Here is a 26887-nt window from a genome sequence, read left to right on the forward strand (position 1 = left end):
GATAAGATTACGTGAAGGAACCAGTGCCTAACAGAGTTAATTAAAGAAGCTGATTGTTATATGTCAAATTAATGTGTTAGATAATTACATAACTAAAACAAACCGAGGAAAGTGCGGAGGATGGACCATGGGTCCGTCCTACGGATGGGTGGTCCCGGTTAGCCGGGAACTTTTCTCAAAAATCTCGAAGATCAGCGGGATGATCATCATTATCAAAACGAATAATGAGACCAATGACCGAGACCCGATTTACGGAATAGGACTATGCCTATTAGTAGAGAGGTTGAGTTTTGCATCCCTCTCATTTCCCATTCTCCTTGAACCAAGTGCAGCATGAATCCGCTTCGGACCTAGCAGTTCGCTTGGGTCTGACGCTAGTTGCTGTTAGTTAATAACCAAACAGGAAAACCAAATTCCGATCGATCCTAAGTGGGAACGGCCAGGATACTTCCGCTACGTGGCAGACACGGGAAGACCTAGATTGCAAAACCCGTAACATTCCAAGGGAGTGCCGGATGGAGTTTTCTAGACATCCTTTCTGATGGACTGCTAGGACGTGTCCTGGATGATTCTGGTGGACACGTTACAAATCCATAGGAGCATGCCTGCATTAATATCTGACGTTTTCGATGCTTATCAGTACCAGGTGGATAACGAGCAGTACTAAGAAAATTTGCAATATCAGCATACCATGGAACTTGTGTCTCCACAGTAAAAAGTGATACATCTGGCAAAGCATCTTCTACACCTTCCTCCTTATCTGATGTTAATAATCGTGAAAGATGATCTGCTAAGACATGAGCTCTACCAGGACGAGTAACTATTTGAAAATCAAATTCTTGGAATAACAACATCCAATGAATCACACGTCCTGAAAGTTCTGCCTTATTAAGCAAGTACTTTAACACCTCGTGACCAACATATATGGTAAATTTATTCCCTAATAAATAATGACGAAATTTCTCCACCGCAAATACCATTGATAGGCATTCTTTCTCAGTGGTAGTATAATTTCTTTCTGCATCACTTAGGTTACGGCTTGCGTAATAAATTGGATGATCCACCTTATTGTCATCTACTTGACATAAAACTGCTCCCACAGCATACATAGATGCATCGGCATGAATATGGAATTCTTTTGTCCAATCCGGGGGTGCCAATACTGGTCCTTCTATTAACTTCTGCTTAAGAAATTCAAATGCTTTCTTGCAAGCGTCATCCCAATTAAAAGGAGTATCTTTCCGCAGCGTTAAAGGTGAGGCCACCTTTGCAAAATCAGAAATGAATCGTCGATAATAATTTAGATGTCCTAAAAAACCTCAAAGTTGTTTAAGAGTTGTTGGTGGAGGAAGTGCATAAATCTTGGCAATTTTAGCTAGGTCCATAGCAATGCCTTCTTTAGAAACGATATGCCCCAACAATGTTCCTTTTGGAACTCCAAAAACACATTTATCAGGATTTAACGATATTCCTACTTCATCACTACGTTCAAATACTTGCGCCAATTGATCAGGCATTTCTTTTGCTGTTCCATAGACACAAAAGTCATCTAGGAAAACTTCCATCCACTGTCGAAGAAAATCTTGATAAGCTGCAATCATAACTCTTTGAAACGTTGTAGGTGCATTACATAAGCCAAAAGGCATTACTTTATAAGCGAATGTACCCCATTCAGTAGTGAAAGTAGTTTTGGATTGATCTTCAGGATGAATTAACACCTGGTTGTAACCACTAAACCCATCCATGAAAGAATATAGCTCATGGCCTGCAACCTTATCAAGTACTTGGTCTATAAATGGCAAAAGAAAATGATATTTCCTTGTCTTACTATTAAGCTTCCTATAATCAACACAAATGCGGATTTTCTTGCTATTTTTCTTGGGTACTACCACAATTGGAGATACCCATTCACTATATGCAACAAGATATATAAATCCTGCATCAAGAAGCTTAGTAATCTTAGCTTTAACCAGTTTTGCATACACATGATTTGTTCGTCGTTGGCGTTGACATACGGGTTTTGTGCCTGGTTCTAGATCAATATAATGCTGACAAAGTTTAGCTTTAATACCTTTAAGGTCCGTATAAGACCAAGCAAATTCCCCAACATGTGCTCGTAATACTTCTTCAAACCTCTGTCGATCTTGGAATTTCAATTGAGCTCCTAGATTTAAATATTTCCCTTCTACCATTCCTATTTTAACTACTTCCACTCACGCTCTTCAATAAACAAAGAGGCTATTTTCCGAGGCTTGATCGTAGGCACATCTTCCGATATTTCCATTGATACGCTTTCAAGTAGACTATGCCTTGTACTAGATTCTGGTTCTTCTTCCCTCGCATTCACAGAGTGTACCAAGGGTAAAGCCCTATAAGGGACAATAGCTAAATCTTCCCAAGTACCCTCAGTCATTTCTATCATATGGACATCCAATATATCAGGCAATAGCTTATCGGTATAACTTCCTTGTCTTTTACTCAAGCCATGCAAGATGGAATTCAAATTTCTATTATTCTTTATCGTGAAGGTGGTATTTATAGAACCTATTATCTGAGAAACCTACTCTTGATCACATGGAAATTGAGCATGTAATGTTTGACGATAACGCCGTAAAATTCCATTTTGCTTTTCCAAACGCTCTTGGTCATTCAAATCCCAAGACCATTGAGTAGTACTAAGCTTAAGAATTAATGAGTGTAAATCCTCATCTTCCTCACCTTGAATTCGACACCCTAAATAGTGTATAACTTGTTTTAGCTCTAGAAAATTCTTAGGTGCCAGAGGTTCAAACCATCGAAGCTCTGGTTCAACTCCATCCCCATAGACAGTAAAATCCATTACTCTTTCTTTGGGATGCGGTAAGACTACCTCACATATACTTGGCATGTGAGCTTTGCTTGATTGCAATTGCCTTCTATGATATCTCCCTAACTGCCCTTTAAAATAATGATACGGCTTTTGTCTACTGCTCATAGAGCGCTTAAGGGAATAATATAGCCAAGGAGCGGTAGTCGAGTTTTTCTCTTGCAATCCAATTCCAGAAAAAGCCAGAGGTTTACTTCTTGTATAAAATTCATTTGTTTGCCCACATTCCACTGAGCATTTCCTAGGAATAGGCGATATTCGTTCCATTTGTTGTACATCATTTTTTAATTTAGATTCTTGCTCTTCTAAATACATCTCTAAAAGTGAAATTTCTTCTAGATACCGCCTCTCCCTAAATTGGAATTCTGACTTTTCTTTTTGTAACTCCGCAATTTTCTTCATTGCTTCATTCACAGCTGTCACTGCTGCCTCACGTTCTATTTCCAAAAGTCTCATTTAAATCATTGATTATCCTATCATAATTATCATGGCATTCATTAAAAGTCTGCACAAATCTATTTAAAGCTGGGGATGGGTCATCTCTATCATCATGTAATATCGGCTGTTGTAAAGGTTTGCAACCATTCCTTTTTCTTCTTTCTCTTTCTTTCTTTTCTAGTTGACGATAGTAAGATCTTTTAGCAACAACTGGAAGTTGTTCGAACCCAAAAGGCGGAATATCTAACTCATAAGGAAATGTTGTAACTAAACGCTCCTCAGGTTGGTCATGATCATTCTCAATAGTATTGACTTCCTCCAAAGTGTTTAAATTCATAGAGGCAGATAGATGTCAGACAGAGTGAAGCAGCATGCTTCCTCTCACTCACTTTATTATTCATTCAACACTATATAGTGAAAGTACAACCTAAGGTCATAAGACCATTCACACCAGTAATGGCACTGACTTATTTAATGTACCTAACTACTATGACTAGACTAGCTGTGTCCAGCTCATGTCGGTCAACACACATAAATGAGCTTGATATTCTAACACTCCCCCTCAAGCTCAAGTCAGCATCTAAACTCCAAGCAGCTGTCTAAAACCACAGAACTTATCTTTAACCAAGGACTTGGTAAAGATATCTGCCACCTGTTCATCTATCTTTACATGCATAAGATCAACGCGTCTTGCAAGAACCATCTCTCTGATGAAATGGTAGTGTACCTCTATGTGTTTCATCCTAGCATGATAAGCTGGATTCATAGCCAGGTGTACACTACTCAGATTATCACATAGTAGCTTCACTGGAGCATCTACCTGAATGTCCAAATGAGCCACCATAAGCTTGAGCAGCCATGAAATCTCGCATGCTGCCAATGCAACACCCCTGTACTCTGCCTCAGTACTCGATAAAGCAACCGTAGGTTGCTTCTTGTTGCTCCAACTAATCATGCTGCTACCAAATCCAAATGCATATCCACTTGTAGATCTGCGATCATATGAGCAACCTACTGGAGCCCCGAGAGGAACACCAAGGAAAAGGGAATTCTCTTGCAAGAAAATCTATCTTGTAACATCAACAAGCTTGTTTATCATGTTTCATATTGTCACAATGAAGAAAAGAACACCAGGCACAACAAATCTTCATGCAGCATCATGTAAATCTCCCACAGTTTTTAATAGAATCAATCATATTCTTCAACATCCTCATAGAATCCATCAATATCACAAAGAAAGCAAAGAAGTACACCATCTTTGAATGGAAATACATCACATAGTATTCATCTTCAATATCTTCATAGTCTTCTCTCTCAATCTCTCATATACAATCACTCTGTTTCTATAGAATTGGCTATCTCTGACTCTCTCTCTCTCACTCCATCAATAATACATCATATCCTCACTACAATCTCTCAAAAATCACTCTCAATAATCACTCTTAGGTCGTGGATACCCCTCCCAAGAGGTATGTCTGATATGAAAGGTCACCAGAGCCACTACAGTGTCTCTTCATAGCTCACTACTGTCACTTCACTCTAATCTTCTCTTCAGTCTTCAGCAGCTACTTCTTCCACTTCTTTCAGCTCTTTTGCACTTGTATTCACCTCTTTCCAAGGCTAGAAAACTTTCCCAAAATCATACATACATTCCACAGAACACTTACAGAACAGTCTACAGAACAGTACCAGAACAGTTACAGTACAGAAGTAGAACAGAAGCAGAAGCTCTACAGAAGACCTACAGAAGGTTACAGAAGGTCATCAAAACCACATAACTTATACTCAACCCATTCCAAACTCTCACAAACCATTCAATAAGCTTTCACAATATCTCATTCTTCATCAATCAATACTCCATCCCTCCTTACAGAAGACAATCAGAACAAAAACAGACCAAAACAGAACAAAACAGAAGGTATACAGAACCATTCAGAACCTATCAGAACATCACAAAACCATCAACAAACATCATGATCTTCCAAAACACAATCAATATCATCCAAAACCCTCTCAAACCACTTCCAAATCAACCAATCATCCCATAAAATCAACCATTCAGCTCTCAAAAACAACAAAAATCAGCCAAAAAACAAGTCATTTCAACACTCAACATATCCCCACACTTAATAAGGAAGCGTCCTCGCGACTCAGGAAAAAGGGAATACAAGTTCATTGAAAAGCTCAACTTTGATCTTCATTATCTTTTCAAAAAGAATCCATCCACCACGACCCCAACTTATAACCTGTTTCTGATATAAAAATACAAAGAAAGGAAAACTCTATTGAAATTAACACCTCTTATCAAACTAAAAATCACAACAAATTGGTAAAGGATATAAGAGCTTGCTTCTTCGTCATCTGCATCGTCTTCAACTCTCCAACCACGACCCCATCTCTACAAATCTCCAAAACAGAGCTCCTACACAAGATCCAATAGGAAACCACCACGTTCGTTTGACATACATGAACTCACAACACTAATACACAACACAACCATCTGAATGACTTTCTCAAAAAGAAGAGTTTGGCATTAAAAAGCTTGCACCATACATTGGAAAGGTATCAATGAAGATGATCCCTCTTAAAAGATTGATGTTGTCGGAATCGATCCATAGATAAGGATTCATCTACAAAGTTTTTAGGAGGATTTTGAAAAAATTGGAGACAACACATCCTTTCCAACAGGACTAGGTATCTGCTAGGCAAACAGAGGGCATGAAAATACAGTATCTCCAGCTGTTGGGAATCAATGCTAACATTGACATTCATGCACAACTTTGGGATAGGCTTTGAATCAGTATGAGAATGCCTATGCATATACGCCAGGTACCAAGCAAAGTGAGCAGTTAATCTCACTGAGGGATCTGCAGACTGTGAATATTGTTGGGCAAAATGAACATAGTTTTGATAGGCTTGACTTGAAACTGTCCATTCCCCTGGAATTACTGGCCAATTAATCTGCGGTCCTGTAAGGCAATCATCCGAACTCCATCCCCTTCTTCTGGAAATCTGAGTATCAAAACCGGCACAGTCACTAACCAACTGAGGTGGTTGAGATATGGAAGTGTTAGGAGAGGGTAATGGAATAAGGGAAAGTGGATGTAGGGAAGGATAGGAAAAATCATAAAAGGAAGAAAAGGTTAAAGAAGGAGTGGCAGAAATTTGTAAGGAATCACTAAGGAACGGTGTTAATTGATAAATAGGAAATGTAGAGGGTACATTTATGAGGGGTGAAGGACAAGGTGGAGAAGGGGAAAATACCCTATCCTCAATAAAGGAACAGTAAGTGAAAATAGGAATTTGAGGGAAATTGGAAGGTTGAAAAAGAAGTGGTAAAATTAATGTGGAATTTGTTTGACAAAGGGAAAAATATATAGCATAACGGTGAGCCAATTGTTGGTAATAAAGGAGGGTAGGAACAGAAGGTCCCAAGAGAGATCGTCTCTGATAGGCATCAAAGAAAGTAGCATCAAATGGATTATGTTTAGAAAGATAGGTTAAGAGATCCATCCTCAGTTGGTTAGTACTCTGTACAAAGGTAGGAGCTGTGTTTTGTCTTTGATTGAGGACCACCAAATCAATCATGGGATGCCACGAACTATCCTGACAATCAGCCACTTTGGAGGAATAACTCTGGAACATATCAGCTATGCGCAACTCCAAATGATTGACATAGAGAACAGCCTGTAAGACCACATCCCCCACATACCATGCCATATCTACCTCATCTGGAATTAACAAATCTCCTCGGATATACATGTATGACATCAGCATGGTGTCTGGCGTGACAGAATCTTCAAAGACCATTCTGACTACCTCTGTCAACAACTCAGCAGACCAAGCCCCACTCCAGCCATCCTCTGGAAAAGGTAAATCCATCGTGGAAAGCTTCATTTAGAAGACCAGCTTCTGTAAATGGTAGTGGACAAAGAAAGAATGGTCAGGTAAGACATATTCCTGAAACTGCTCAAAAGTAGACCATAACAAGTCCATTCTGGACTGCAATCTTTCCACTTTGTCTTGGAATAGAGGGCACAAAGTAGCCTGTCTCTGTAAGGCAGCCAAGTCCTGCTGTGAAAGAGAAGGAATTAATGGAACAGGAGGGCTTGGAGGAACATAGCGGGACTTTGCAAGCTGATCTTGCAACTGCTGGATTTGGGAGGCTTGGTTGGCCACTGTGTCATTAGCCATTTGTAAAGCTGAAAGCTTGTCATCTAAGAGAACTTGGAATTCTTTCGCTTCGTTGGACATCCTCTCCTTCTCTGCTGAAAGGCTAGTAACCTGTGACTGAGCCTCGAATAACTGGGTTTTCAATGAAGAAATCTCATCACTTTGAATGGTAACCAGTTGGGTTTGCTGTTCCATTTGCTTAAATAGATCTGCTAGGGTATCCTTAGCAGATGCTAACTCAGATGTTGCTTTATGCAACTGGTCTTTGGACTGCATGAGCTCCTCATAGAAAGACGCGTACAGCTGTTGAACACAGGCTGTCACTGACAACTCAATGGAACTTTGAATATCCTTGCAGAGGAAAGGAATGGCATCTCCTGAGACGAGACTGTTCAGGGAGGGAACTGAGATCTCCAAGGATCCTTCTCTATGTGCCCTGAATAGGTTATTGCAAGTGAGATACCCAAGGAGGTCACTGCCAGAAGTAGCAGGGATAGACACTGAGGGAAGTACAGCAGGGGCTTTGTCCGCTACCCTCTTCAAGCGTTTACGCTGTATGACCAGGGGAGGCGGAGAATCATCATCCTCAATGTCAATAGGTGCTGACTCTTCTGAAGGTGGAGGAGGAGGTACTGGATCTGATGGAGGAGGTGGAGGTACAGTCTTCTGTAAACCTCAATAGGTCAAGAAGGCAGACAAATAGGATCCATAGGTAACATTGGTAACATTACCCCTCGTGACTTTAACGAAATGCTGATCCATCTTAGTAAGGAGGTATGTGCTCCAATCAATGGCAACTCCTTTTAGCACCATCCTGGAAGCTGTGAAAAGCTCTTTGGACAAATAGTGTGATGGCGTTTTGGCAGGCATGAACCTGTCCTGAAGGAACTGGCACATCGTCTTCCATACGGGATCAGTGATCATAGAAAACGAAACTCCTGAAGAGTTTATCACTTTCTTAACATCAAGGACTTCCCTTGTCTGCTTCTGCAACAGTTTGAGAATCTCTTCATTAGAGAAGAGCTGTCCAGTGGTCACAAAAGGTTCTCCTTTGGAGGGTAAGGACAGAGCCTTCCCTAAGCCGCGAGACGTCAATGTCATAGACATGCCTTGGACTACTCCTGTCTTCTTGCTGTAAGAGGCCAGGAACGCATCACATACGGACGGATCCTCTGGAAGTAATGGAAAAGGAGTGGCCACAAAAGCAGCAAGGCCTGCCTTCGTGAGGGGCTCAAAAGTAAGTAGGGACGAGTAATCCCTACTAACTAGTGGGACGTACTGGATAGGGGGAGGAGCATGAGAAGGCGCCATTCAGATGGTTACACACACACCACAAACACAGACAATCAACGTGAATGCCTGCAAAGCAACATACAAAAAAAACCAAGGATAAGAGAATAACCAATCAAACGTGACTCGACCTACTAACCCGAGGCAAACCACATCCTAGAAAAAATTTGACATGACCTCGAGACAAATGCGACCGAAAGCTTCATGCGATGCATCAGACAAACACCCAGAACCCCGTATCAGGCAACAAAAGAAAAAAACTACATACCGTACCCGTAACCGTAACCGTAACTAAAACAGGAAACCAAAACCATACCATAGCAATATATCATCTGTACGACATCTGTGATAGAACCAAGACTGGACCATGGAAAATAACACTAATGACTGCGTATACCCATCCCACGAAACGGTTCATTGAAAAGGGGATTAAGTGCAGTGAGGGGGGAATTAATTTAATGAAGGGTTGATTTTAATCAATTATTAAAAATGGGTGAATTTTTATTAGGTGATAAACCTTAATAAGAAAACGGCGGTTCCTTATTATAAATTTAATTACCAATTATTAGGTTAAACCGGTGCTTTTATTCGATTCCCGGACTTCGATTCCCGACTGGGTCTCTAAATGCAATTCATTGATTATAATTTAAGGTGATGTGGAGCGCTTTTTTGCTAGTGCGTGCTCATGTGACGGCTGGTTGATTTTAATTAAAAATTTAGAGTGCCTCTGTAGCGCACGTAGCACGTGCTAAGTGAACAGCTGGTTGATTTTAATTTTAAAAAAAATGTGTGTTCAGCGCGAATGCGCGTGCCATGGTGGGTGAATTAAAGGGTGTATTTTAACAATTAATTGTGATTAAGGGGAAAAATAAATAAATAAATAACATAAAATAAATACCTGGAAGGGTGTGTATGAAATGCAGGAATGCGCACGGAAGAGTCCCAGTAAAGGAAAAGCAAAAAGCACTGATGAAACAACAAACAACACCTTAGCAGATGTGGTAATTTGATTGATGTTGGTTTGTGATTTTTATTTATTTTATTTTATTTTTAGTTGTGAATTTTTTATGTTGGAATAAATGGAAAATGAGCAAGGGAGGTGAGGGAAATTTTTTAGAATGTTTTTCAGAATTTTTTACAATGTTTTACAAATTTTTAAATGATTTTTCCATATTTTTTGGCAATTTATGGGTAATTTTAGGAAAGATGGATTTTTCTAAAATTATAGGAAAGGCAATTCCTAGCAGACAATGGTCCAAAAATTGGCAAAAGACAAAATGAATTTTTAGAAATTTTTTGAAATTTTTTTAGGGAAAAATGAAGGTTGTGATTAATTAAGTCACATTAATCACATTAATCACAAGTCACTTAAGTTAGGTTAGTCATGTTAGTCATGTAAATCTACCTAGGTTAGTCTGGTAAGTCAACCTAGGTTAGTTAACCTAAGTTAGTTAAGTAAGTCAACCTAAGTTAGTGAAGTAAGGTCTACCTAAGTCAGTTAGGTCAGGGCTAACTAAGTTAGTTAGGTTAGTGTTTAACTAGGGTAGTTAAGTGTTAATTAGGTTAGTTAGGTGTTAATTAGGTTAGTTAGGTGTTAATTAGGTTAGTTAGTAACCTGAGGAGGAGGTGGGGTAGGAGGTGGAGGTTGGAGGGAGGCGAGGGGAGGTGGAGGCGATCGTGGCGGCAGCGGAGATCAGTGGCGCGGCAGGTGGTCAGTGGCGCGGCAGGCAGCAGCTGCGACGGCCATGGGCTACGGGGCGGCGGCGACGACCACGGGGGAGGGGGCGACAGGACGATCCGGGCGCGGCGATCCGACGGCGACGACGGCGCGGCGGCGGGTGGTGCGGACGACGAGGGCGGCGATCCGGGCGGAGGGCAAGGTGGCTACGACCACGCGAGGAGGCGGCCACGAGGAGGAGGAGGACAGCGCTGGGGGGGGGCGCTCTGTGGAGGAGGAGGGGGAGAGGGAGAGGAGAAGAAGTGGAGAGAGAAGGAGAAGGCGTGGAAGAGAGAAGAAGGAGGAATAACGCAGAGAGAGAGAGAGAAAGAAGAAAAAAAAAAGAAGAGAAGAGAGAGAAGGAGAAGGTGGTTGAGAGTCGGGGGGGGGGGAAGGGTGTCCGTTGGGTAGGTTTTTTTTTTTAAAAAAAAAATTAGTATTATATTTTTTTAAAAAAAAATAAAAAATAAAAGGTGGGCAGGGGTAAGGGAGGATGGGCGGGGTCAAGAGGGGACGGATCCCCGTCCCGCGCACGTGCGCGGGGCGGGGTAAAAAAATTTGCCGTGACGGGATTGAAATGACGCGGGGATGACAGTACGGGGTACGCGGACACGACCGGGGCGCGTGGAGACGCGTTAAATCGAAAAAGGGCGCGTTCACACGCAAAACGGGCGCGAGAAAAAACGTAAAAATAAAGAAAAATTAACAACTCCCAATCCGGATGTCAAAACGAAATATCGTAAAAATGAAAAGTGGGCAGGACGACAGGGGGGAAACAAGAAAAATATGGGACGGGGGTTCCGGGAGGGGTAAAGGGCAGTTACGTGCAAAAAACACAAAAAACGAACCAAAAACGCAATTTAAAAATTAATATCGAAAGATCCGTGCATCGGAATGAGGTGCAGCAAAAAGGAAAACTAGGCAGAAAGATGTGCCCGACAATCCTATCATGTCAAAACATAATTCCGACTAAGATAAGACGCGTTCACATGGGAAAAACCCAAAAAACAAACCCGAAAATGGGATCGGAAATTAATATCTGACAAACCGTTTACCGGAATGACATGCAGTAAGAAGGAAAAATGTCCGCAGGAAGGGGTGGCACAGGGTGATCACGTTAAACCGCAGTTCCGACAGAAGTAGGAGGGGTTCACATGTAAAAAACTCCAAAAATACTCCCGAAAACTCATTTAAAAATTAATAAGTAAAAATCCGGAAGTCGAAAAAGGGTGGAGGAAAAAGGAAAAAGGTAGGGGAAGGCACGAGGGACACGGTTGTCAAATCAAATTGGAATTCCGATGCAAACAGGGCAGGTGCACATGGAAAAATGTCAAAAATAAGCACGAAAAAGTCTTGAAAACCCGGAAAATTAATAACGGACAAACCATGTAGCGGAATGATGCGGAATAAAAAGGAAAAATGTCAGGGGAAAATCTTTGGTCAGGGCTATGACGTCAGATCACGGTTTCGAAGCAAGAAAAGCGCGTTCACATGCAAAACCGGCTAAATTGCATAAAATGCTTCAAAAATTAATAACTCAAAAACCGTGCACCGGAACAGGGGTAGGTAAAAGGGAAAAATGGACCGTTCAATGGAAGGAACAGGGCTATAAGGTTGGATTTGGATTTAAGTGAACGTAGGGTGCATTCACATGGAAGGACCTCAAAATCAGGGAATGAAGGAAAACTGCAAGGAAACAGCCCCAAAGGTGGGTGGAACATAACCGGGCGGGTGGAAAAGGACCCCAGGAGGGTAAAAACAAGTCATGGTATACATGCATGAGCAGGGTAAGGCATATGCAGATGGGTATGCAATGTAGACGCGCAGGGACGCGTCCCCACACTTAAGACCTTAACGGATAGGGTTAACCGAGCAACAGGGACCTAAGACCACGCCACAGACCATCCACTAACTTCCCCACACTTAAAACATGACCAGCACTAAGAAACAGAAGTTGTAGGGTTAGAAAAACTTAGCCCATTTCGTCAAGAATCAAGGTTGCGTATCGATGGCACATCCAGTGTTGTTATCGGCGCTGGAGGGACCAAGGCATCTTCACAGCACACGTTCGTCATGGCAGGGACCACGCGGCAGCACCCAGGGAGGTAGCTGATGGAAGGAATCGCAAGAAATCCGTCGATGATGAGGGATATTGCACTCAACTCACAATCACTCAATTTGGAATGAAGGAACAGGCACTCGCCCCATGACTAATATCACTCGAGGAAGAATGATTAAAACCCATATCGCATACCCGGTTGAGGAATCGACAAGGGGGGAATGGTGCAGAAGGAGTATGCCAGGGTGCACAGTTGATGGTGCATTAGTGCGTCCAACCCGGCTGGCATAGGTGCAAGGAGGAAGGCAAGGGAGTCTTACAGTGCAATGTACAGAACAGGGTGATGTATCTTGTGGTAACGGCAAAGACCCATCCCATAGGTGCATAGGGAAACGGGAACATACCTGACTCCAAGTGTCGTAACGTCCCTCAATCTCACCTCTCGGTTCATGATTAAAGAAACTCCAGTCACACTCAGCCCACCCTCTGTCTCACTCTCGGTGGATAGATACAGAAGGGCAGCCTTTTCCTGAAACCCATTGATGTAATCCTCACAATCACTTGTGCAAAGGTTGTATGCCTTGTGCGCATTTGATGGTGCAATTGTGCATCCCGCCCTGTGCCGGCATACGGTGCGAGAAGGAAGGCCAGGGAGCCGTATGGTGCAGTGCACAGAAACAAATCGTGCTTTGTGCTTGGAGAGGCCCATCCTGTGCGTGCAACACTTCATTCACACTTCTCACCTCTCATTCGATTTGAAGGGAAAAGACTGGTCTCTCGCCCCACCCTCTGTCTCACTCTCTGTTGATAGATACAGGAGGGCAGCCCATACTCACTTCCCCATCCGGTTAGGATGAAAGCTCACATCACTTGATTGTTTGTCGATGAAGATCGCGTCATCAGTTGTTGAGGAGGCGTACCCAAGGAGGTAGCCATCAAATTCGAACATTGTGTTGGATAGGAATATGTCATCTGCTAGAGGACAGTTAGTCACTTTGCAAAGAGACCCAGGACACAGCGTACCAAGGGAGGCAGCTTCGGAATTGGATCCGAGGGATATCAATCAATGAATCCTCTTTCTGGACTGCTGGGTGTTACCACCTTTTCCACAGCCAGCTTCCCGCCCAAGGGTGTTTACCACCTTTTCTTGGAACGAGGCCTGCTATGACAGGGAATTGCTTCCTTTTCTCTCATAACAGATTTGTTTTGTTTTTTTTTTCTTCTTTGTTTTGTTCTTTTTCTTATTTTTCCCTATTCTCGAGGGTGTTTCCACCTTTTCCCGAAGCATAGGTCGGCATGACAGGGACCTAAGTCCTTTTCTCCCATGACCGATATGTTTTGTTTTTTTTTTTTGTTTTTTTTTTCTTTTTCTTTTTTTTTCTTTTTTTTTTTGTCAATATTGAGCAAGGGAATGATAGAACTACCATTTGTCAGAACCCACCTCGCCACTGTCGCTGGTGGAAAATAGAGGATAAGAGATCAAGGTTGGAAGGGGGTTTGGAGGGGACAGAGGGTTGCGTCCACCTCATCAGAAGTGGCTGAAGAATGGCTATCAAAAGTAGCATCATAACAAGTACAGTGCCGCGCCAACGAGGGAAAGGATCAAGTGACCGTAATTGTCAAGATCCCCAAGGAGGGAAGTACTTCTTCAGGCGATATCCATTAATCAGAAAGGGATCATCAGAGGCATCAACGGTCTGTACTTGGACAGAACCATTAGGGTTAACTGCAAGTACCTTATAGGGGCCCATCCACCGCTGTTGGAGCTTGCCAGGAAACTTGCCAAAGCGTGAATCATAGGCTAGGACCAAATCACCTTCTTTGAACTCCTTGTGCTTGATGAAACTATCATGGTAAGCCTTACGTCGGGCTTGCGTGGCTTCCATGCACTGTAGAGCCATCCGACGAATTTCGTCCAAACATTCCAAATGCAGGAGACGGCGTTGCAGTGAATCGTCATCCCCCAAACGCTCTTTGATCGCTACTCTCAACGAGGGTAATTCTAGTTCAACAGGAAAAACAGCTTCTGTACCATACACCAGCTGGAAAGGTGTTTGTCCCGTTGCTGCTTTATGGGAGGTTCTGTATGCCCAGAGGGCCTCTGTAAGTCGATCATCCCAATCACAACGATGTGCGGCAATTGTTCTTGTCAGAATCGAGCAAAGGATGCGATTGGTGACTTCGACTTGGCCGTTGGCTCTGGGGTAATAAGGAGTGGACTTGCGATGGCGGATCTTATACAACTCTGTCAACTCTTCCATGACTTTGTTGAGGAAATGAGTGCCTCTGTCACTTACCAGCTCTAAGGGACTGCCAAAACGGGTGATGATATTCTCGTACATGAACAGGGCCACGCTGTTACCATCGTCCCGCTTGAGGGCTTTAGCTTCACACCACTTTGTGACATAATCTGTACATACGAGGATGTATCTGTTCTGTTTCCTTCTGGTAGGAGGATAGATTGGACCTACGAAGTCAATGCCCCACTTCTCAAACGGCTTCAACGGAAGGATAGGTTGCAACGGCATGGCACTTGTCTTGGTGGGTTTCCCCATTCTTTGACAAGCATCACATCTTTTACAGTAATCATAGGAATCTTTGTGAATGGTAGGCCACCAATATCCTGCTAGCAGAGCCTTCCTGGCTGTAGCTTCTCCTGCAAAGTGACCTCCACATGGCTCGTCGTGGCAAGCCTTCAAAACAATCCCAATCTCTTCTCCTGCAACACATCTTCTGAGTACTTCATCTTTGCCTTTCTTGTACAGTGCACCACCTAGCAGGGTGTATGGGGCTGATTCTAGCATGAGCTTCTTCCTTTCCCGACTAGAAATACCAGGAGGGTACTGTTGGGTTGCCAGCAGATTGGCAATGTCTGCATACCAGGGAGTTACAGTTTCCACCAAGAATAGGGAAGCATCAGGGAGGTCTGGATCATCCCGCTCCTCGTTTGCAGTTTGTGGGATACGCGACAGATGATCAGCCAGAACATGGGAACGACCAGGCTTAGTAACCACCTCAAAGTCAAACTCCTGGAATAGAAGGAGCCATCTCATCATTCGTCCTTTCACATCTGCTTTGTTCATCAAGAAGGACAGGGCCTCATGATCCACATAAAATTTAAAGTGGGTGGATAGGAGGTAATGGCGAAACTTCTCCAGGGCAAACACCATTGCCAAGCACTCCAGCTCTGTTACTGTATAGTTTCGTTCCCTATCAGTGACTTTTCGGCTTGCATAATAGATCGGTTGATCCAACTTCGAGGAGCCCTTTTGGCAGAGGACAGCACCTAAGCCTTCAATGGAGGCATCAGTGTGTACATGGAACTCTTTCGTCCAATCAGGAGGTTGCAGAATGGGTGCCTCTATCAGACACTGTTTCAGAGTGTGAAAGGCTTTGTCACATTCTTCCGTCCAAGTAAACTCTGCATCTTTCCTCAGAAGCTTGTGCAAGGAAGCTGCCTTTGTCGCAAAATGGGCTATGAACCTTCTGTAGTAACCCACATGGCCTAGGAATCCCCTCAACTATTTGAGGTTGGTGGGTGCTGTCAGAGCTGAGATCTTTTCGATCTTTGCAGGGTCTGTTGATATCCCTTGTGCAGAGACAATGTGGCCCAACAGAACTCCGGAAGAGACCCCAAAGATGCATTTGTCGGGGTTAAGGGAAATCCCATACTCCCGGCATCGGTCAAAGCATTGCTCCAGGTGTCCCCAGTGTTCACTGATCAAACTATAGACACAGAAGTCATCCAAATATACCTCAATAAAGTCGTGCAGATGATTTTGAAATGCGGCCATCATGACTCATTGGAAAGTAGCAGGGGCATTGCAGAGCCCAAATGGCATCACTCGGTAAGCGTAGGTCCCCCATTCTGTGGTGAAGGTTGTTTTGGATTGGTCTTCTTCTGCGATTTGGACTTGGTTGTATCCACTGAACCCATCCAGAAGGGAATAAAGCTCATGTCCTGCCATTGTGTCCAACAGTTGGTCTGTGAAAGGGATAGGAAAGTGATCCTTCTTTGTCTTGGAATTAAGCTTTCGAAAATCCACACATATTCGCAATTTGCCATTCTTCTTGGGTACAACCACGATGGGTGAAACCCATTCACTGTTTGCCACTGGATAAATGAACTCGGCTTCCAGAAGCTTCAGCAGCTCCGCTTTCACCAATGTGGAATAATTCGGGTTCATTCACCTCTGTCGTTGCCGTACTGGCTTGGCATCAGGCTCCAAGTCAATATGATGTTGACATATTGTGGGATCAATCCCCTTTAAGTCTTTGTAAGACCATGCAAACACGTCCAAATTTTCTTTCAACAAGTTGTACAAGGTTAAGAACTCCTCTTCTGGGAGACTGCTACCCACCTTCAAGTGGCGTTCAGTGCCTTCTGAATCCACAAAGGTTAACTGCCTTTCACCCTCTACTTCACGGATGAAGGTTCCACGGACTGCTTCTGGATACAGATCCGACTCCTTCAAGGGAGTGGTGTCCTCGTCTGATGTCCCACTAGAACCAACTTCTTCTTTTGGTGGAGACTTAGGTTGCTCCTTAAGACGTTGGAATGGGATTAGAGCTATTTCGGGTTTGGTTTCAAAATTAATTACCTCGTGGCTTGAAGACTCATCTTCTGATGATACATCCAGGAACGCCACATAACAGGGACCCTCTGATGCTCGTTGGGTTAGTTGGACTGGTGCTTGTTGGCACGGTGCATCATCATCATCTTTCTTTGGCAAGGATATGTTAGGACGGCAGGAGCCACACTTAAAAGACGGCTTGCTCTTCTTTATCCATTTCTTATAAAGGTTTTGCATATGAGAAGATCCATTTACCAGACCAAATGGTACCATCATCATTCTGTCCCATAGCATGAGCTCATTGGCTTCTGATGCTTCTGGAACTTCTTCCTCAAATGTATCCTCTTCAGGTGGGATAGATTCTTCCATTTCACTTGCATAATCCTCTTCGTCCATATCATATTCATCCTCTACTGTCTCTGTCTCTGCGTCTGCTTCTGCTTCTGCTTCTGTCTCTGCTTCTGCTTCTGCTTCTGTAGGAGCTCTGTAACAGAAGAACAGATTCTCTGTTTCCTCTCCTGCCTCTGTCTCGGCTTCTGCTGTGGCCATGTAACAGGGAGAGCAGTACATCCATGCCTCTATCTCACTATCAGAAGTGATTTCAGAAGTCATTCCTGGTTCAGGCAGGAAGTATTCACCCATTGATAATGGCTTTGCATCTTTTGGAAGTCGGCTTACTGTATCCACTGTTAAGGAATGTGCCACTGTTTTCTTAGGAAGGATCTGTTTGACAGCATCTTCGTCTGCTGATGTTCCATCTGTAGCCTCGTTAGGGGAATCAGAAGATAATTCCAAGGAGGTGGATCCATGTCCTTTTTGAGAACCATACAGTTTCAGCACCACTTTGTTGGGTCCTCTACCCAAGGTCAAGGTTCCTTTGAACCAATCCGTCCTTGCTCTGGCTTCAAAAAGCCATGGTTTGCCCAGTAACAGAGGATAGGATGTACCATAAGAGTTTGGCTTCACCACCAAATAGGTCAGCCAATAATCTTTTCCAGCCACTGTAGTCTTCACATATGGGAGAATGCCCAAAGGCTTGATTCTACTCTGATCCGCCAGTCTGATGAGCCATTGGGTTGGTTGCACACCTTGTAAGCCTAGATCCTTCATTGTCACATCCGTCATAATGTTCACTGATGAACCACCATCAATCAGTGCATTTGCAATGAAGCAGCCTTCTATCCACACGCCAGTCTCTGGGGTACCCGGATCTAAAAAAGCATTAGCCACATCCACTTCCTTTACAGGCTCTGGAGCCTTGTTGGACTTTGTTGCTGTTGAGGGAGCAATCCTTAAACCACGTCTTCTTGTCAGTATACTTTTGAACCTTTTCCGGCAACTGGGAGACAACATCAATAATTGTCGGAATGTAAGGTTTGGTCTAAAGGTATCTAGATCTCTGACCAGATCGTATTCCTTAATAGGATCCACTGGCTTCTCTAATCGGTTAGGGAATGGGGCAACACCTATTTTCATTTCCCCTCTTTCTTCCATCAGAGGAATTACAGGAACTTCTTCTGCCACTTGTGGCACTTCCTCCTCTTCTATATCCTGGACCTCTGGTCCTGTCTCTGTAACTGTCTCTGTAACTCTCTGTGGCACTGTAGGGCTCTGTACGGCACTGTTAGGCTCTGTTCTGTTCTGTTCTTCTGGTGGAAGATTGAACTTCACTGTTCTGGCAGGAGGGTTATTTTCTTTCTGGATAGGTGGGTCCTTCTGCTTTGCACGCGTGATGGCAGCAACTTCCAATTCTACCAAATTGGAGGTAGGCTCTTGGGCCTTGGACGGACTATCAGTAACACTGTTTTTCACTAGGGCTGGGCTTGGACAGTCTTTTGCAGTGTGGCCTTCTCCTTTGCATCGACTGCATAAGGGTTTATAATCCACTGACCTTCTGGGATTTGGACAATTTGGTGAAATGTGTCCCTTTTCTCCGCATATGTAACATTACACTTCTGATCTCTGACCACCGCCAGACTGTCTTCCCCTGTAACTTTGAGAAGGAAATCTTCTAGGTCCGAAATTAGGACCAAACTCTCTAGGCTTGGGTCCAATATCTTGTGTTGTCATTTTGGATTCTAGCAAGTTGAATCGTGCATCTTCTTCCTTCCTTCTCCTATCATGCATCTCCTTCAGAGAGCAAATGTCCTCTGTATGGTTCTTCCGCAAACAGTAGGAACAGAAAGCTCCAGGAATGGTTGGTTTTTGTGTACATTGAGTGGCTAAATGGCCTGCTTGATGACACTTACCACACCAAGTATTTGACCGCATCACATCTCTTCCTGCTCCTGCAACGTTGGATATGCTCGCTGTGTTCACTTTCAACGTCTGTAGCTGCTCTGTAATCACATCCATCAACTCCTTTTTTATGTTTGCAACTGAGTTGGATAAATAATCCTTCAAGCTTTCTCCTCCTGAGGCACTGGCAGGAGGGTTTTGAGGAGTCTCTGTAATCACTGCATAAACGGGTTGGGCTGGTACAGAGGGGTCTCTGTTCTGGTTCTGATTCAGGGCTCCTGTTTGAACTGTTGGCTGTTGACTCTAGTTGGTAGGGTTCCACTGTTGCTGCTGATTTTGCATTGAGGAAATTGGTTGAGACCATGGTTGTTGTGGTGGAACCACCATTTGAGGCATGGATTGTGGCCACTGTGGATTTGGTGCACTGTACTGTGAGACCGGGGGCATCTGTTGGTATGGATAGGGAACAGTCCCTGGGACTGCATTTGGTGGGTACATCATTCCTGGCACCAGAGGAGGTATGACTCCTCTTCCTGTATTCATTGCTAATCTAGCTTCCACTTCATCGTACAGTCTTGCACCTTCTGTTGCAGCTTGCAGTGTGGCCGGTCTTTGCAGCTCCACAAACTTACGGACTTCTGGTTGTAATCCTCTGAGAAACACTCCCTTCTGAATGCCATCATCTAGATTATGGTTAGTCCACCTCTTGAGGATGGATTCCATTCGTGAGACATATGCTTCTACTCTTTCTCCAGAGGACTGACTTAGGTTCATAAATTCCTCTCTCATCCGCTCTTCAAAACCTTCACGCCTGAATTTAGTGAGGAAGGCCAACTTCAGGTCGTCCCATGTGCCAAAAGTTCCTACTGCTTGTCTCTCATACCACTGAAACGCCGCGCCCTTGAAAGTGGCGGGGAATATTGCTAACCAATGCTCAGGGGTTCTGGCATTGTTAGCCACACACGCTACCATAAACTCTGCTACATGAAGATCGGGGTCTTCATTGTACTCTCCCTTAAAAACTGGCAATGGGACTACATTCGCTGGTCTGTCATCAATATTTCCAGGACGGATCTGGCTTGGAAGTGGACCTCCAGCAGGAGGAGGAAGGGCTTGATGTGCCATTGGGACTTCTGTAAAGAGTTCCGCAAGGGCGTCCAAGGCGGCTTCTGCTGCGAGCTCGCTCTCGGCTCTGATTCTTGCTTTCTCTCTTCTCACGTACCTCTGGACTCGTTCCAACGCTTGCCTTTTTATTGCGTCATTCATCAGGGGGTTGACTCCACTATGTTATTAGTGCTCCACAGAGGGTTAACAGAAGGCTTCAGTCTCTGGAGGACTCTCTTGCCAACATTTCTTCTACTTCTTTCCTCTCAACGTCCCTGAATTCTGCTTTCATGCCACTACACAGGGGAAGGTATTCGGTTCTGAAGGTGTCAAAATGCATACGTCTGAGCATTGTGGTGGTGCCATCATCATAGTAATGCCAGCTTCTGATGGTTTCAATAGTGTATGTTGTGAAAAACACTCTGTCTACCAACTTCCAGTGGGTTGCTAATTGAACAAACAGAAGATTATCAGTACACCAAGCATCCCATGTATCTTGCTGTTGAGCGTCCACGAACAAATTCCAACTCTTTTCCTTCTTGTCCCTGTGAACCTCTACAGACCAAGACTCCTGAAGTTTCTTCACAATCTCCCACTTGATGTTGTCTGGAAACTTCTCAATGAATGCCAAATCTTCCATGGATGTTCATTCTCTCTATTTCTGCTCTTCAGTTTGTTCCCAAACAGTTTGCCACCAAGATGCAAGTTTCTTGTTGCTTCAATAGGAAGAGGAAACTGTCCACCACATAGAGCATGCATCATGATGGTGATGTGTTTCCGCCATTGTGAGATGAACTTCTTATGGAAAGTTGCTTTGATTATGAGAAATTCCAACTCTTCAGTGGAAGAAGGAACTTCACAAACATCCATTGAATTCTTCTCTTCTTGGCAATGCCATTTCCTTCATTTTCAACCTCTTTTGGTGCTTGTTGATGGCAAGTTTCCCCGGCTGCGCACCAAAGACATGGAGCCCCGAGAGGAACACCAAGGAAAGGGGAATTCTCTTGCAAGAAAATCTATCTTGTAACATCAACAAGCTTGTTTATCATGTTTCATATTGTCACAATGAAGAAAAGAACACCAGGCACAACAAATCTTCATGCAGCATCATGTAAATCTCCCACAGTTTTTAATAGAATCAATCATATTCTTCAACATCCTCATAGAATCCATCAATATCACAAAGAAAGCAAAGAAGTACACCATCTTTGAATGGAAATACATCACATAGTATTCATCTTCAATATCTTCATAGTCTTCTCTCTCAATCTCTCATATACAATCACTCTGTTTCTATAGAATTGGCTATCTCTGACTCTCTCTCTCTCACTCCATCAATAATACATCATATCCTCACTACAATCTCTCAAAAATCACTCTCAATAATCACTCTTAGGTCGTGGATACCCCTCCCAAGAGGTATGTCTGATATGAAAGGTCACCAGAGCCACTACAGTGTCTCTTCATAGCTCACTACTGTCACTTCACTCTAATCTTCTCTTCAGTCTTCAGCAGCTACTTCTTCCACTTCTTTCAGCTCTTTTGCACTTGTATTCACCTCTTTCCAAGGCTAGAAAACTTTCCCAAAATCATACATACATTCCACAGAACACTTACAGAACAGTCTACAGAACAGTACCAGAACAGTTACAGTACAGAAGCAGAACAGAAGCAGAAGCTCTACAGAAGACCTACAGAAGGTTACAGAAGGTCATCAAAACCACATAACTTATACTCAACCCATTCCAAACTCTCACAAACCATTCAATAAGCTTTCACAATATCTCATTCTTCATCAATCAATACTCCATCCCTCCTTACAGAAGACAATTAGAACAAAAACAAACCAAAACAGAACAAAACAGAAGGTATACAGAACCATTCAGAACCTATCAGAACATCACAAAACCATCAACAAACATCATGATCTTCCAAAACACAATCAATATCATCCAAAACCCTTTCAAACCACTTCCAAATCAACCAATCATCCCATAAAATCAACCATTCAGCTCTCAAAAACAACAAAAATCAGCCAAAAAACAAGTCATTTCAACACTCAACACCTACCCAATCCGCATCTGTGTATCCAATCAATGTCAAGGACTTATCTCTGACATAGAACAACCCATAGTCTACAGTGGACTTAACATACCTCATGATCTACATCCAAGTGCGGCTTCCTTGGCTTCTGCATAAACTGGCTTATCAGCCCTGTATACAGCATAGCTCAAGTAAGGCCTAGTGATGGTGGTCAAGTAAATCAAGCTGCCAACCAACTGCTTGTACATAGTCACATCCTCTACTTCAGCCCCAGTGTTCATGTCTGATCAAGAGGTATATCCAATGGTTTGCATTCAGCCATGCCATACTTCTTAAGCATTTCCATGGCATAGTGCTTCTGCATCAGCCATAAACCATTTTCAGCAAGTACAATCTCAATACCCAAGAAATACCTCAGATCTCCTAGATCTTTCATGTCAAATTCAGATTTCAGCATCTTCATTGCATGCTGAATTCCCATGTCATCATCTCCAGTAATTATCAAGTCATCAACATATATGACCAGCACTACCAAGCCAATGTCAGTCTTCTTTGTAAAGAGGCTGTGATCAGCCCTGCCAACAACAAAACCAAGACTCTGCAAGTAGCTACTGATCCTAGCATGCCAGGCTCTCGGAGCCTGCTTCAGCCCATACAGTGCCTTTTTCAGCCTGCACACATAATGCTAAAAATCAGGGTGAACATACCCTTCCGACTGATCCATGTAAACATCCTCTGCTAAGTCACCATTGAGGAAGGCATTTTTCACATCCATCTGCTGCAATTTCCAGCCTTTAGCAGCAGCCAAAGCAATCAAAGTACGGATAGTTGCCATCTTGGCAACAGGGCTGAATGTTTCATCATAGTCAAGCCCATACTGTTGGGCATATCCCTTTGCGACCAGCCTTGCCTTATACCTTTCCATACTGCCGTTAGATTTGCATTTGATCTTATAGATCCATTTACAGCCAATGGTCTTTTTCCCTTCAGGCAAAGGTACCAAATCCCATGTCTTATTTTCAGCCAAAGCATGTATTTCTGTATCCATGGCTGTGCACCAGTTCTCATCTTTCACAACTTCAGCGTATATACCTGGTTCTTTAATCTCAATTACTTTTGTCAGGTAAGCATAGTGCTTTGCAGAGTAGCCACTGTATGTCAACCTGTCAACAGGGTATCTGACCCTCTGTGATCGTCTAAGCTATGGTGCACTACTCGATTCCCCTCTTTCATGAGGCGGAATATACCTACTCTGCCTTGTGCCAGACGTATAGACAGTCGGAATACCAAGTTCGCTGTCTAGAGTATCAGCAGACTCATAGCCAGAAGTCATTCTTCCAGGTGTCATCATACGAGATGCATCCTTAGTAGCTTTTCTTTTCCTTTGCTGTCCAAGATATTATGTCTCCCCCTCACTGACATACTGGTGTCAGTGGATGGTGAGCTCCTCAATCTCTCTGTCCATGGGGATACTGTCTGACTGCTAGGTCCTGTCATAGCAGTGCTCTGCTGCAAATCAACTGTAGAGACATGAGTGGAAGGCATATCGGATGGCACTACAACTGGTGAGACATACCAAGAGCCCGTCTCATCAAAGATGACATCCCTGCTCACCAAAGTCTCCCTGGTAGAGGGGTCATAGCCTTTATATGCCTTCTTCTCCTGCGAATACCCAATGAAAACACACTTATGCGCTTTTGGATCCAGCTTTTTCCTTTTTTCATCTCGAATATGCACATAAGCAAGTCAGCTAAAGACTTTTATATGACCTATATTAGGCTTGTAGCCATACAGCCTCTCAAATGGCGTCATATCATGAATATCTGCAGTGGGAGTCTTGTTCAGAATGTATACAGCTGTCGTAACAGCCTCTGCCCAATAATAAAGTGGCATATGTTTTTCATTCATCATGGCCCTAGCAGCCTCCATCAAAACCCTGTTCTTTCTTTCAGCTACTCCGTTCTGCTGCGGAGTGTAGCTACAGGTTAGCTGCCTACGAATGCCATTTTCAGCCAAGAAATCAACAAATTCATTTGATACATACTCCCCACCACCGTCGGATCTCAAGCAAGAGATGTAGCATTCAAATTCCTTCTCAACATGTGCTTTGAACTGTTGAAAAACAACAAAGACCTCATCTTTTGTTTTCAATATGAAAAGCCAGGTATAGCGACTGTAGTCGTCAATGAAAGATACATAATATCTAGAACCTCCCATAGAGGTATTATGAGCTGGCCCCCAAACATCAGAGTGCACTAACTTCAAAGGACGTGTACTCTGCCTTACATGCCTGACAAATGGCAATCAAGACTGCTTACCAAACTGGCAAGCCTCGCATACATGACCAATATCTGAATATCGGAATTTGGGTAAACCTGTAACCAGCTGTTTCTTCTGCATAGTTTGCAGCCTTTGCAAATTGACATGCCCCACTCTCTTGTGCCAGATTTCCAAATCCCTAACAGTGCCAGAACCATGAGCAAACATAGCTGAATTTAGCTCTGGCAAAGAAGCATCAAGAGTAAACATTCTGCCGTTCCTGTGACCACAAGCTATCAACTTGCAGCCATTGCCAAACTCTTCAATAAAGCAACCATGCTTATTGAATCTAACCTGCAAGTTCTGTTCCATCATCTGACCAACAAACAATAAGTTCTTCGTAATTGAAGGGACATGCAAGACATCATGCAGATTTTTCTTCCTGCCATCATGAACCACCAGAGGCACTTTGCCTTTATGCTCAATGCTATGCTACGTGTCATCACCTGTGCATACATAGCCATGATTTTCAGTCACCATATCAGTGAACCAATCACCGTGAGGGGTCATGTGATTCGATGCCCTTGAGTCAATGTACCACACTACATCATCAGATGATTTTTCAGCAGCCTTATCTTTGACATATTGCATGGCAAACAGTCTATCACCAGAGTCATCTGCCTGACTAGACGTAGCATAGTGTCCATGCTGTTTACCCTTTTGATTCCCCTGGTTCTTCTAGCACTCCTTTGCAATATGTCCATACTTGCCACAATAATGACAATCCTTGTCTTTGTTTGGATTGTCTGACTGACGTTGCTGCTGCCATGAGCCTCTACCACGGGAGTTAGATCTCCCCCTGCCTTGAAAATTTCCATGACCTCTTGCATTTGATGACTGCTGATTTTGAGTGCCATAAGATGCATTCTGCTGGCCTCCTCTACCAGATCCATAACCCCTGCCACGGCTGCCATGACCACCCTGATTCGAGTAAAAAACGGCATCCTTATTCTTTGAACCGCTTGACCCTGTAGCTAAGCCAAGCTTCACTTCTTCATGAATCAATAATGCAACCAGCTCATTAAAGTTAGGCATTTCAGCGCGCACAGACACTAAAGTGTCAAAAGACTTGTATTCAGGACCCAATCCATTTAAGATCACTGCAACCATATCTTCATCTTCAACCTATGAACCAACAGATGCCAATTGATCTGCTATGGTCTTAACCTCCGTGACATAATCCTGTATGGATCTGCTCTTTCGGTCCATGTTGTTGAATTTCTGCTTCAACTGTATCTTCATGGCACTTGTGGCTGTGCCATAGTATTTGACCAATATGTTCCATGCATCTGCTGGGCTCTTACAGTTCATGATCTGCATCACCATAGCATCCGAGATACATAATGACAGCCAATGTAAAACTCTGCGAGCTCTTTCCGTCCAAGCTCGATGCGCTCCTCTTTGATCAGCTGTAGGATTCCTTTCTGGAAGTTCAGGTTGAGCCTCAACACCTGTCACTAAGTCCTAGTATCCTTTCCCAATTAGGAAGTTCTCTATTCGAAACTTCTAGATGGCATAATTATTGCTATCAAGCTTCTCCCCCACAATCAGGGTTATGTTGTCCGTTCTATCAGCATTTGCCATTTTATAGACACTACCTGACTACCTGCAAGCCAATAAGACAACTTGTCCGACTTCAGCTCGGAACTGTTTATGACAGTTTTTTGCACTAAATTGTAGAAAAAAAACCAGGGTATTTCAGCCTACTGGCACCCCAAAACAACCCACAAACAAGTGGTCTCAACTGTAGATATCACTGTCAATACATAAGCTATGTGTTTGCTTCAGCTTGAGCTTTGGTAAACTCACTGCCAGGGTAAATACATGCAGTCTGAAAATTGTAAACTATAAATAATCAACAGCACTTTCAAGTCCAAACCTGAGTAGTAATCATGTCACACATGTCCCAAAACCTCCCAGATAGCTGCTAATACACTTGGCAGTCATGACATGAGCATAGAGTCACAGAACAGTGCATAACCAGCACATACAAGTGTCAACAAATTCAGTTGCAGGTTGCAGTCAACCAAAGTTCAGCATATCAAGTTCCAATCAGCCCCAAACTG

The 26887-nt window shown here is 43.4% G+C and overlaps 1 non-coding gene across 1 annotated transcript; it reads right to left on the reverse strand.

Annotated features, from left to right (window-relative positions):
- Positions 1-5471: 5471 nt before the first annotated feature.
- On the reverse strand, positions 5472-5539 carry LOC148027299 (small nucleolar RNA SNORD36). The gene has a single exon (XR_015692984.1). It is a non-coding gene; the product is annotated as a small nucleolar RNA SNORD36 (small nucleolar RNA).
- Positions 5540-26887: the final 21348 nt, after the last annotated feature.

This window comes from Lygodium microphyllum, chromosome 13 (genome assembly GCF_053477565.2).
Source record: "Lygodium microphyllum isolate KBCC chromosome 13, Lygodium_microphyllum_v1.1.10, whole genome shotgun sequence".
NCBI classification, from domain to species: Eukaryota; Viridiplantae; Streptophyta; class Polypodiopsida; order Schizaeales; family Lygodiaceae; genus Lygodium; species Lygodium microphyllum.